Below are 14398 nucleotides of genomic sequence, written 5' to 3'. Positions count from 1 at the left end.
ATTCTACATGATCAGTTGGATTTCTCTTCTGCGACGAAGGAACACTCTCGCCCGAAGAAGGACCCGAAGAGTAAGTTAATGGCTCAGGCATAGGACGACGAGGGTAGTTCTTGATGATGCCATGTTCTGTCTGAAGATCGTGCTCAATCTTGGTCAGAGTTTTGTTAATCTCTTCAGATAGCTGTCAGCGAGCCTTATAGGCAATAATAATGCTCTTCAGTTCAGCCTGCGACAACAGAGATGACAGTCAGATTACTTCTTTAGCCGCCTTCTTCGCTGCTTCATCCCGAGACCCAGCTAAACCCTTGTAATACGTGGTCTGGCTCTCCTGCTGCACTAAGGAAGATTGAGCCTTGTCAAGTTTTTCATTTGCATCGAGAAGCTGCCCCTCGAGCTCTGTAAAGAAAAAGGGTAACACAAGGGGTTAGAATGCTGAGATTATAGAACAACACACGACCAAATAAATATATACCTTCTACATTAGCTGAGGCTATTTCATATTCGATAACTACAGCGTCTCGGGCTTCGTCAAGGAAATCATACTCGTCTGATATTTTCTTATAATCCAATCGAAGGGTTGTAAGAGCAAATTGACACTCATCTAACTCTACCTGCTTCATGGAATCCAAATGACGAAGGTGATTGACTTCGTTTTTTATTTCTTCTATCTCTTTATTAAGTCTGTACACATTCACTTGAATACTTCTCTCAGAATCGACTAAACGAGCAACGTCGGCCCGAGACGCAGTTAAAGCATTGCTAAGGGCATGGGCTTCAGCTTTAGCATCGTCTCTTTCACGAACGAGGCGCTGTATATAGTCCTTAACTACGGGATCATGAGATGAACGAGCTTGGCGTAACTCCTCCTCCAGATGGGTTACTTTAGATTCTAGAGCTCGCGCGCCTCACGAAGATTTTCATGCGTCCATAATAGAACATCATTAAACTAACGGCGGTCAGTGTTGTAACTATTCTGCATATCGACCATCTGAGTTCACATTTCTCTCCACTCAGCTACTAAGGTATTATACTCATCAGCACAAGCATTCCACTTAACAGCCTCACTTTTAATCTTCTCTAATAATTCGTTGATACATGAAGCTTACCGAGTCCTCTCATTCCGAAGCCATTTCAGTTCTTGGACATCACCCGCTGGAGATAGGGTGGGGAGACTCAGACAATATACTAAGAGCACGAAATGGAGAGACGAAGAGGAAGATAAGAAAAGAAAACGAACCTTTTAAGGACGAAGCATCATTACGAGCCATATCCAGATCACTACGAATCAGTGCAAGTTCGTGACGAAGCTTCTCTTCTTCGGCACCAAGATGTTCTTTTCCTTTCAACCGGTTCTTTAGTTAAAGTATCTCTTTATCTCTAGCAGAGATAACCTCCTCAACAGTGGATAATTCTTCTTCCCTATGACGAAGCTTGGCTTCCAACTTGAGGGATTTCGCCTTGAAAAACTGATACAGAGTATGATTATAGTATTCACTCCTCATCATCTGCGTATTCAAATAGACAGGTGATAATTATAAGAAATCACAACAAAATACCATGCAAGTTCTAAGGAATTAAGACGACTTACTTCAAGTAACCGTTGCTGAGGGAAACCATACTGATACCCATCAACTATGGCCATCATATCAACAACGACAGAGGGGGGATCAACTAGGAGATTGGTAGAAGTGGCCCTCAGATCCTTGTTCCACACTTATGCAAATCTTGCTTCAGAAGATAGTTGCATCATCCGACGAGTGTAAGCATCTGAGTTCTTCTCACCAGGAACTACAGGGGCAGGATTGGGTACGAACATCAAGTTCTTCTTCATTAACCAGTCGAGGATGGCATCGTCGCCATCACGCATTAAGGACTGTGGAAAATCCTACGAGGATGACTCAGCATAAGCCTCATTAGCAGAAACATTCTTCCCAGCGTCGGAGTTTTTCTTAGCATATGCTTCCTCATCAGCAAGGGCATCGGCATCCTCGCCATCAGAACTCTCTTCTGCTTCAACAGTCTTCTCACCAGAGGACTTACCAAGAACATCCCAATCATCGTTTGGGGAAAGAAAAGAAAATTCTGAAGCAAGTTCCATAGCAGCGTTCATATCAATTGGCTCACCTGCGGAATAAATCTTTCCAAAAGAGAACTCTTGAAATACGACAGGAATTGATGACGAAGGACCGGCGTCTTCGTTCTTTTGCCCAGAGGTAAACCCGACTCCACCACCGGAGGCATTTTCCTTTTCTACAGCTCAACTATCTCCAGGGGCAGTTCCTCTTTTCGCAGTGCCACCATCGCCAGGGGCAATCTCCTCTTTGACAGCACCATCACCAGCATTCCTGTCGTCCCCGTGATTGTGAGGAGAAGTATCAGTACGTTCCTCATCATCAGTAATTTCTTCTTCTTCCTCGATGAACTCTTCGTTCACAGGGCTGTTAACCTCGTCGGGAATCTCTGTTTCCTCAACAACAGCGGTAGAAGATTGAAGTGGTCCAATATTCTTCTTCTTGGTCACCTAGAAATACGACATGGAATTATTACGAAGGTTATTTCCTCCTTACCTCAATTAAAAATTGAAACCAAGAAGGAAAGGGGCAAAATATATGGTATAACAAGAAACCATACCTTAGCAGCAGTGGTACTCTTCGAAGGAAGGGTAACATCAGAACTTTCTTCTTCGTCTGCATCAGCAGCATTGAAGGCATACTCAAACTTCATACCCTCAAAATTTTACTGCCAAGGGCAGAAATTTCCATAACGAGCTGGGGCACTCTCACGAGCTTGGCTACTAGCGGTTGGACGTCATCCATTCGGACCAGGTACCCAGCCATAAGCCCAAGGACCAACAACCTCAAGAACGGTGGCATGCCACTCATAATCGTGATCACGCTTTAGCCGCTCACGAGCAGGGAAAATCTTCCGCTGAGAAGTCCATTCGGTACCAGGAGCATACTTTAGCTTTGAATCACTCACTTCGCTTAAAAGACGAATCTCACCACGAGGAGCAGCAATGGTTCGCAGGCCAACACTCCATGGCTTACGATTCCTACCATTAACATAATCTCCGAAAGAATTATAAAATTATCAGGAGTATACCAGTCTCTCTCAGCAGGATTGGGAACGTAGAAATTCGTCATCGTTTCCCCTTTACTCCGAAGATAGTTCTCCTTAAGCGCACGAAGGTAGTTACCGGTCAGCTGCGCCATCGAGCGATGATGAGTATGTGGAGTGGAACCCTCGCGATTAGCCAAGACATCGTAGTAAAAAGAATCACCCGACTTGTATAAAGGCAGCATAAGTCCAGCTCCGAAGGCTCCCACTGTAGTTAACAAGTGGAATTCATCGTATTGATATTTGGAAATCATATCATAAGTAAGATCCTCATCGGGAGCATAAAACCTAACTTCAAAAGCTTCAAGTTCATGCTTCGCTTTGAATGTTGCAAGGTCTATGTGCTTGAAAGTAACCTTCCTCTTACCGAATGTGACGCTTCGTATAATTGGGGTAACGTCCGAATCATTAGAAGGATCCGACGAAGGCCTCTTGCGGGGACTCATATCTGAGGCTTTCCTCTTAGTAGGAAGATTCTTTGAGGGATCGACCTTCGATGCGACACCCTTGGTAGATTTCCCTCTTGAAGGAATGACAGAAGGTGGTGCCTTAGGCTTCTGTAGGGGCATCATAGGGGGAGCAACAAAACGAAGGGGATGTGCATTCAGCGGTTCACTACGACAAGGAGAAGGAGTCTGTGTGTTTGTTGGCGCAACACGTTGAGAAGCAGCGGTACGGTTGACAACGTACCTAGAACCATGAGGACCCTTCATCTGATCCCCTCCCTTGAAAGATGAAGCTCTGGGAGGAGAAGTGGATGAAGTCTTCTGAGCACGAGGATCTAATTGTGAAGGTCTAGACGAACCACCCCCCGACGGAGATATATCAGGACTTCTATGTAGGGGAGATCTATGAGGGATCGGTGGCGGAGTTTGATAAGGAACCCGCTGACGATCATCCATATCTACGAAGGGGTACAGAAACAAGATAAATATTCAAACAGAGAAGCAGATAAATATCATAAAGTGAGAATTTTCCAAAACTTTTGCAAGTTCATTAGAAATATCGCCCAAAAATCTGCGAAAACAAAGAACCCTAATTTATTTGAAGACATCGAAGACAAGCTTAATAGGAAAGGTCGTACATTATCACTTAAAATACATATAAAGAGTATTTCATGAGATCTCCAAACTCGTGAGCGGAGACTCGATCCGCTGACCTCCTACTTGAGAGTCAGGTTCCTAGACAACTGGGCTAACCCCTGATGATTAACTAATTATCGGACTCATTGATTATACATTTTCCCATTGATTTATTTTGTTCAACTAATTAATTATTTACTGACGATAAAAAAGAAAAAAAATGGTAGTCTTGCAAACAATATTGATGAGCTTGCTAATCTTACTACCGTATATAGTTCCAACTAAGCCACTTAATTTGTTTGTCAAGATCAAATCGCGATTAGCCCATTCTTATGAAAGAAATCATTGACTCCCATAAATTAGGAAACAAATCACTGATTTCAAAAGCATATATTGCGGCCCTTATATATACAAGTAGAGTGCACGTGCTTTGCACGTCGGCAAACCATAATTTTTCTCACACTTATCTTCCATTTTGCATAAGTATGACACTGCAACCTATGTTGGGCAATAATGTTTCTCTTCCTTCTGTTATTTTAATTATTACTTATTAGAATGAGGAATCACCGGATTGATGTAGATTATATAAATCTCGATATATTCATGTTACAAAGATAGAAATGGGGATTCCTACTGAATAACTGAATTACAAACCAAGCAAATACATTTTTTTTCACTTTAATAGACTTGATGTTGAATATCTTCTCAGGTATACATAAAAGTTATAAAGAACATAAATTATTCAAAGAACAATTGAAACACGCTTTTGCGACTAAATAGATTAAGCTCTGACCATCTACACTTTAAACCTGCAAAAATTTGGAACGACAATTAATATCAACCAAAGAATAAGTGTGATACTAATAAAGATTTGTAAAAAAAATGAAGAAACGGGAAAAAGAAACACCCATCTTGTCTCTTCTTTTATTTTGGAGTCACCAAATCATCTAACTATACATAGGGACCATGATAATATAGGATTTCCTAATGACTTAGTTTGATATAATCACTATTAGAAGATTCGTTTTGAGTTCAAATAGAGTTAGGGACTATATGAGTTGGATGTTCAACAAAATATTAAGCACATTAGACACACAATAAACTTTGTCCAGAATGCATCATGCGCAAAGACCCAGAATATTCCAACTAATATTACACATGCGAAAAGAGATTGAGACTGTGAGGATTAATTTCTATTCAGAAGAGTAGCATACCTTGTCTCAGCGATCATAGTAGCTGGAGCTAGAAGAAGTCTCGAGTGATAATTACTATTACAGCCTTGACGAAAGTTCGTTGTAGCCTCCTATAGGTCAGCTTCCTAAATTCCAAACCTGCGGTAAGTGACAAACTTTTTTGTTCATTTGATAGTCAAACCGAAGAGCATATTACTTGCCGCAATATTACTGCAGAATCTTTCTTCGTGTAACACCCACCATCTCCTTAAATAAAGTTAAGAACGTAAGTGTTTCAACGTGATTCTAAAGTATCAGCGAAAATAAATGATCTCTTCTTATCAACAATCTTTATAGTTAGAACCAAATTTTACATGCAATGGGATTCACATAATCAAATAGTATAGCAAAAAAAAAAATAAACGACATTCTCTTATAGTCCCATTTCTATATGAGCATTAATCACAACCAAAAATCAATAAAGAGTACTATCATACCTTTCAGCTCTCCCCAACAGGCAAGTAATTCTAGAAAATATCTCCAACTAACTTCTCACAATCCACAATGAAATGATGATCTACATGCATATTACTCCGCATGTCCGCCAAAAAAAAAGAACAATTAAGAAATAGTAAAAGTTGACTATTAAGTGGCCATATTTGGAAATTCAATCTGAAAGAAGACTAATTACGAAATAATAGAACGGAGTAGGAGTGACCCTAACTATAACAATTCACACCCTATTTTGCTAAATTCAAAACACCCAAGTTGAGGAAAAATTATCTCAAAATACCTTCTAAATTACCTCCTTAGAGAATCATTTGTAAGCCAAAATTTGAATGGGTTTTTTTTTTTTTAGGATTTTACTCAACTTGCCAACAGTTTGTATAGATGTTTAAATAAAATCAAAATAAAGTTCAAATTCGATATTCATAGATATGATTATGTTTGAACTCAAGATTCTGCCAAATATTCAAAATATACTGCATAATGGTATTGAAGCAAATTTTAAATAAGATCCAAAATCAAGTCTTATGTAATCGTCAAATGCATATACGCGACACTAAATGTTGAAATTGTTGTCATTGAATAACAAATCCCTCGACACCATTTCATAAACACAAGTCAAAAAGAAACCCCAAAATTTTGTAGAATCCTAGAATTCCGTATTACAAAATAAAACGATCACAACTTTAGGAAGTGGACATACCTAATCGAAGAAGAGAAAAACAATAGATTAAATTCTTGATCTCCGTCATTAAATTTCGAAACCAAGTCGAAGATTCAGTTGTTGGGTTTTAGATGTTTAGAGAAAAGAGAGAGAGAGAAAGAAGAACGATCGAAGAAAAGAGGAGGAGAAAAGTCTTTGTTTATGTAGATTAGTTGGATCTGACAGCAGTAATGAGAGATGGATATAATCCAACAGGCTAAAAGAAAAATACGCTCGGTGTATGAAAAATACGGCCGTACACGAAAGGTACGGCGGTACACCAAAAACGTTTAGTATTTTCAGTCCAGGTTAAGGAGGGAGATACTTACCCTTTCTGTTTTCTAATGCCTATGTATAAGGATTCAATATATAAATATTTACCAACTTTATATTTTAATTGAATTAATTGGAAAAGGATAAAGAATTTAATAAATAGTTAACAATTAGTTACAAATGACCAATAAGATCAATTTATTTTGTGCACGGTCTTTAAATAGAGGGTGTGAAAAATCCTGGTGAGATTGGGGTATACCCAGATTAATTGGGATATACTCATTTTATTCCTATCCAAACTAATGTGCTATGGGGTGTCTAAAAGATGTTAAAAGACCAAATTGCCTATACTAAAAAACCATGCCGACCAAAACATATTAAAAAAAAATCAAAATCTTTCTTCTACACTCTAACTATACATGTGAAACAAAATAAAATAAAAAAAAAAACGAAGAATCAAAACGAACCAAAAGTCGGTAGGGTATTTTTTGTAGACCTTGTCGACTATATTTTAGTCGACAGGGTATAAGGTTGAATACCATGCCGAGTTTTCATCTCTGAAATTAGCAGTTACAGGATCGGCAAGATATCCATCTCTATACCTTGCCGATTATATTTTTGTAGGAAGGTTATGAAATTAATACCTTGCCGACTAATCATGCATTTGTAACACCTTCTCTGTATGTCAAAAATCCTATAGTCGGCAGGGTAGTTTTTTATCGACCTTGCCGGCCATAAGTTGTCGTCATGTTCTTCATCCGCAGACCTTGCCGGCCAGATATAGTCGGCATGTTCTTCATCCGTAGACCTTGCCGACTTTCCATATTTTCACAACTAAAAATGTTGATTCCTTCTATAATCTTGAGTATAAAATCGCCCAACAGCTCTACAATCACATATTTATAAGTGTTTGGGTAGTACGATTTCATTTCCATTACAAATAGAGTTCTTTAAAAAAAAAAAAAAATCTACCCACATCCATGAGTTCAATCTAAAACTAGTACAACGTTTACACGGTGGGAGGGCCGACCGAAAAACCTGACGAAACGACACCACTACATGATTGCACGAATTCAGATTTGTAAAGATTTTTTTTTGTAAAAGAGATGTTCAGAAATTTTTATCATAATCCTAATTTGTAAAAAGAAGTTGTATTAAGTTTACAAGTGAAGTGTTTTCTGTTTGGGACAAATTTTAAATCTAGGTTATAAATATCGTGATACTGATGGATCTTAGGCATACAAATCTAAGCTTCGAGAAACTGCCATGTCACTTCGGATTTCGTACTCTTTGTTTAAGAGTATTGGTAAAGGTTTGTCTCACTTAGAGCAACTTTAGTGTTGTTTCTATAAGGTATATATATGACAACAAAATGAGGCGCAGTCCCGATTGCCAAAAGCTTTATTTGTTATCAAAATGCTATATTGTTAAACGAGGTGTCTATATTTGAGAACTTTTTTTTTTGGCAATTCTCAAATATAGCATCACGCCATTATAAAATCCGTGTGACACCAGACGCAATTTTAAAGGACGTTGAACACTAAACGAAATTTTAGACAACGTATTGAAAATGTAACGTGCTTTATAAACGCGTCTCAAAAAAGCGAAAAAGCTAGGGTTTCACGTGGTTGGGCTCCGGTTTTTTCTCCCTCAAAATTTTCTTGGCGTTCACAAAGTTTCTTTTGATTTTGCGCTCTAATGGCGCAAAATCAAGACAATAATCCACCAGTTTTTGTTAATAGTTATGATAATCAATCAACAAGGATATGGAATCAATCAAAATCAAAAAATATCTATATACCTAAGAATTATGATGCTAACCCTAATGCTTCCGTGTTTGGAAGGCAGCTCGAAGATACACACGCATCAAACCCTAACGCTGCAATTCCTGGCGCGTTTAGGAATCATGGTGCAAACCCTAACGCTGCAAATCCTACAGCGATTAGGAAGGTGATGGGGACGGACAATCATGGTGCGTCTAGGAAGGAAGATGGAAATCATAGCTCGTTTAGGAAACCGGGTGACGATGGTGTTATGGAAGGATCCTATGCAGCTATATTAAAGAGACGAACTCATGTTTTATCAAAGATTGATGCCGAAACACTTTCTCATCCTCCAATTTTTTCTACAACAAATAATGATGTTTTGATCAAGATCCCACGAGACACTCATACAAGGATTAAGGCTGTGTGGAGATTTAGTTTGGTTGGTCGTTTGGTTTTTTTCAAAACCTTAAAATTCGATGATGTTAAAAGAGAATTATTGAATCAATGGAAGCTATCTGGTTCGGTCCAATTTATTCCATGGAAGAAGGGATACTTTGTTATTAAGCTAGACAATGAAGATGATCGTAAACGTGTAAGCTATGATGGTCCATGGAAGATTAAATCTCCAAACGGAATTCAACAGCTTAAAATTCATCCATGGACACCTATGTTTGATCCTGGGAAAGATAAGATTACTAGAGATGCAGTTTGGGTTCGTTTCACAGCTTTGCCAATGGAGTTTTGGGATGAAGAGACGATTTTTAGGCTGGCAAGAGGGCTTGGTAGACCGGTTTCGGTTGATCCGCGTACTTTGCGCCATGAATATGGTTACTTTGCGGCAGCTTTGGTTGACATAGATTTCTCTCAACCTTTGAGACGAATTTTGATTGATGGTGAAGAGAATGATGAAATTTTTGTTCAAGAATATGAAATTTTAAACATGCCAAGCTTTTGCGACTATTGTAAATCTATCGGCCATAAAAAATCTGATTGTAGAACAAAAAAGCTTGATGATTTGAAGGACAAGGCTGAAGTTGAAACTGATCCTGAGATTAAAAAAGCAATTGAAGCGGATATGGATGATCTTAAGAATTTTTGGCAAAAAGAACGAATTCCTAAAGGTAAGAAGAATATGCCGTCGGATGCTCCAATCTTGGAAACCGATCAATCTAAACATGGTGATGAGCCCATAACGTTGAAGAAGAAGAAATCTATCCTTGAGATGGCAACTGGAACACGTACAATCTTTCCTGAGCACAGTGAGAGTGCTGGTGCTACATTAGAAGATGATGATACTATATCGGAGCACACCGAAGATGCATCTTTGTCCGTGCCGCATATTGCTGCAACTCAAATTGCTGAAGCTCGCAGCGAGAGCGATATTCAGTCCGTGCAGCTCATGGAGGATGGTGGCTTATCTAAGCAATGCGGAGATGTTGCTAACGCTGGTGACGAAGCTTTACCTGGTTTGCATAAAGAAGATGCGGAATCTGTCCGCTATGACGATGCGGAATTGGTTTTGCGAAGTGTTGGTGCAGCACTTGAAGAGCTGGTGCATGATAATTTAACTAAGGAAGATGATATGGATTTGGAGATGCAAGAGATGGAAGCTTATAGAAATTATGAGGCCATGAAGGAGGCAACTAGGCAACGGGAGGCTGATGTTGAAGCTGCCAAAATTCAACAAGATATTGCTAGAGCAAAGCTAGAGAACTTGAGGAAGCAGGTTTTGGACTTGCATCATTCTCCGGCTAATACTCCAATTACTATGGATGCTAATGAGAAAGCTAGTTTTAGTGAGGTCACTAAGACTTCAAGAAGATCTTCACCAGCTACATATTTAGAAAATTTAACACTTTCTAATAGATTTGAAACTGGGACCGAGGAGATTGATAAGGTGGTTATTGAAGCTGATGATGTGATTGAGGATGTAGTTGCAACTAGCACTTCAAACATAGTTAAGGAGGATGCAAGAAATTTGGAGATTCTTGCTAATAAAGAGTTAGTTGATCATGAGAAGAAGGAGTTGGCGGAAAAGAAGAAAAAATCTAAAGCTCCTAAGAAGAAGACAGCTGTTGTGGCTACTGTTAGTCAAGTTCAAACTCGAGGTGGAAAATTGTCTAGACAGGGTTCGGCAAGCCCTTCAAAAAGTAGAGTTAATTAATGCGTGTCTTCTATTGGAATGCTCAAGGCTTGGCCAAAGATGGTGCAAGGGCCAAGTTGAATGAGCTTTACTACTTGCACAAACCTGATGTTATTTGTATTGCGGAGCCTCAGGTTCGTTGCACTACACGTTTTGTTAGGAAGCTTAATTTGCTTGATTTTTGTGAAGATGTTATTACTAATGAGGTGCATGGCCAGAAAGGTAATATTTGGGTCTTTTGGAGGAATACTCTAGCAAGGCCGATTGTTTTATCTTCGTCTAAGAAGGCTATCACTTTGGATTTTTCTGGGAATTTTATCTCGGCTGTGCATGCTTCTTTTGATGCGGTCGAAAGGAGATCTCTTTGGCGGCAATTGGGTCTGGGATATATTTCCATTCCATGGTTGGTGTTGGGTGATTTCAATTGTGTTTTGCGTCTTGATGAGAAGAAGGGTGGCAGGCCGCTCAAAGAAATTTATATAAATGAGTTTCGAAGTTGGATCTCTGACAATGGTTTGGTTGAGGCCGATGCTATTGGGAAGAAGTATACTTGGTCTAATTGTCGGAGTGGAATGCATAGAATTGTTTCTAAACATGATAGGGCTGTTATTAATGGTGCGTGGCATGATAAGTTTGATAACTGGAGGTGCAAAGCTTTGCCGAGAATCTGCTCGGACCATTCTCCTCTATTTGGTTTTGCTTTTGATAGTCCTAGGCCGAAGAGAGCTCCTTTTAGAATCCAGAAGATGTGGCTTTCTCATCTATCTTTTTTGGATTTCGTCAAAGATAATTGGAGTATTAGGTTGGATGGTGCTCCTCCTTTTGTTTTTACGTCAAAGTTGAAGCGATTGAAGGATGCTTTGAAGATTTGGAATAGAACGGTGTTTGGAGATGTTCAGTTTCGCTTAAAGCAAGCGGAATTGAATCTTGATAAGGAGAATGATATTCTGGACCATAATGTTAGCTGTGAAGTCCAATTTTTGAAGGTTGCCGACGCCAGGAAGGCTGTTGATGATGTGCGGTCTGAATTGGCCAATATGCTTAAGCAAAAATCGAGAACTAGTTGGTTGGAGGATGGTGATCAGAACACTCGTTTTTTTCACAATTCAATTAGAATGAGGAGGAGCCAAAACACAATTTCCGAACTGAAGATTTCTAATAACTCTACTTTGTTTTTGCAGGATGAAATAAAAGATTACATTGTTGATCATTATCGTGCAAAGTTCAACGGTGGAGCTGTTCATATTGATCCAAGATTATTTGATTATGAGCATGAGAGCATATCAGCTGCTGAGAGTGCTTGTATGGATGCTATCCCGACCTTGGATGAAGTTAAAGAGGCTGTTTTTGATCTGGGAGCGGATTCTGCACCTGGCCCTGATGGATTTACAGGTTCTTTCTTTCGAACCTGTTGGAACATTATTTCTAGAGATCTTTTTAATGCTATTGCAAACTGTTGGGCGATGAAGAAGATTCCTAATGGCATTAACTCTAGTTTTATTGTTCTCATCCCAAAAGCTAATAAGTCTGATGCTATTAAAGACTATAGGCCAATTGGTTTAAGCAACTTTTTCTTCAAAATCATTACAAAAATTATGGCGACCAGACTTGGCACGGTGTTGAACAAATTGATTTCTGAAGAGCAAGTGGCGTTTATGAAAGGAAGAAAAATTCATGAGAACATAGCTTTGGCCTCGGAACTGATCAATGAGATTAGTGTTGAGCGGAAGCATGGTAATGTTGGCCTTAAATTGGATATAGCCCAAGATTTTGACACGGTTAGTTGGGAGTTTGTTGTTGAAGTTTTTCGTCAATATGGCTTTTCTGATGCATGGTGTTCGTGGCTGCTTAGTATTCTTCACTCTGCCCGTATATCTATTATGATTAATGGTGGCCCTGAAGGTTTTTTCAATATCACAAGAGGCCTTCGTCAAGGTGATCCTCTTTCACCTTTGATTTTTATTCTTATTGAGGATGTTTTGAGCCGCAATCTCTCTAAGCTGTTTGCTGCTAGAAGTATGCACCACATGGTGAGTAAGAAAGGTGTGGCTCCAACCCATTTACTCTTTGCGGATGATATTCTTATTTTCTGTAAAGGCAATCTTCATAGTCTGCGGAATTTGAAGGAGATGCTTGGCATGTATCAACGTGCTTCCGGGCAGTATGTTAGTTACGCCAAAAGCAAATTCTATTATGGTGGAGATAGACAGACTCGTGCTGTTGTTATTGCAAACTTTATGGGCATGGAGAGGGCGCATTTCCCGGATAAATATTTGGGAATCCAATTGAAACCTGGCATTGTGCGTCATATTCATGTTCGTCAGGTAATGGAGAAGATTATGGACAAGCTGGCAGGTTGGAAGGGTAAGCTCTTGTCTTTTCAGGCCAGGTTAGTTTTGATCAAATCAGTAATTTCTAGCTATTTGCTTCATTCAATGGATGTATATAAATGGCCATGCACGGCCATCAAGACGGTGGAGAGGGTCATTCGCAATTTGTTGTGGTCTGGAGATGCTGAGAAGCGCAAACATTTCACGGTCCTTTATGATGACTTATGCCGTTCTAGGCGTGAAGGTGGGCTTGGGCTCAAGAAGTTGAATGATGTTAATAAGGCCATGCTTATGAAGTTATGGGTCTCGATTCGCGACTCTAATAAGACTTGGGCAAGATTTTTGAAGGCAAAATATTTCAAGGTTAGTGGCAACTTGATTGATTACAAGTTGGGTTCCTCGGTTTTTCCTGGCATTAGATTGGTGCATAACTTTGTTCAAAAACACACACGCTCAATTATAGGTAACGGTGCTAATACTTCCTTATTTTTTGATAATTGGTGTGCTGATTTTTCAATTGCACAACGTCTTGGCATCAAAACAAAGGGCCCTAATGATTTTAAGGCCAAGGTGAGTGATATTATTGTTGATGGCTCTTGGGCTATTCCTCCAAAGACTAAAGAATTGATGTTACGATGCAATATTGATGTTGATAATTTGCCTCTTATTGGTGGTGGAGATGATTATAAAATTTGGGACTTGGACAATAAGGGTGTTTTCTCTGTCAAGTCGGCCAAGGCTGCCATCCGTGGGCCAGCTGAAATTTTGCCAGCTGCGGCACTTTTTTCTAGAAGTATTGTACATCCTACTTTGGGTGTGCAGTACTGGAAGCTATTTTATAAACAATGTTGTGCTACTGATGATAATGTTATGAAGAAGACAGGTAGGGAGATGCCTTCTATGTGTCGTTTATGCAGAGAAGATTGTGAAGATGTTAGCCATATTACTTGGCATTGCAAAATTGCCAAGAGGATTTGGAATTGGGCAGTTGAAATTTTCAATATGAAACCGAATGAGGACCTCGTGGCCTCCTACAAGGTGGCAAAGGGGCGGAGTCGAATGATTAAGGATCTGTGGCTTGTTGCAAATCTTGCAATAGTTACGGAACTATGGAAGTTGCGTAACAAAGCTTATTTTGAGAACATGCGGGTTCGTTGGCTGGAGTTTAAAGGAAGAGTTCATCAGGTAATTCGTGATAACTCTATTAGAATGAAGGGCCATATGCATAATACTTTGGATGATTTGCGTATTGTTAATTTCTTTAGAGTGAAGCATAGATCTTGCGATCACTCTGATCCCATTGAA

General features: G+C 39.4%; 1 long non-coding RNA gene across 3 annotated transcripts; it reads right to left on the bottom strand.

Annotated features, from left to right (window-relative positions):
- Positions 1-4755: 4755 nt before the first annotated feature.
- On the bottom strand, positions 4756-6765 carry LOC113347543. Of its 3 annotated transcripts, none has more exons than XR_003359043.1 (3): positions 5869-6765; positions 5414-5635; positions 4756-5008 (listed from the first exon to the last, which is right to left on the bottom strand). It is a non-coding gene; the product is annotated as an uncharacterized LOC113347543 (long non-coding RNA). The 3 variants fall into 3 exon arrangements; XR_003359042.1 differs by having other exon boundaries at positions 5414-5638; positions 5869-6764; XR_003359041.1 differs by having other exon boundaries at positions 5414-5530; positions 5869-6756.
- Between the last annotated feature and the right edge of the window lie 7633 nt (positions 6766-14398).

This window comes from Papaver somniferum, chromosome 2, assembly GCF_003573695.1.
Source record: "Papaver somniferum cultivar HN1 chromosome 2, ASM357369v1, whole genome shotgun sequence".
In the NCBI taxonomy this organism is placed as follows: domain Eukaryota; kingdom Viridiplantae; phylum Streptophyta; class Magnoliopsida; order Ranunculales; family Papaveraceae; genus Papaver; species Papaver somniferum.
This window is presented reverse-complemented; position numbering and strand designations above follow the sequence as displayed.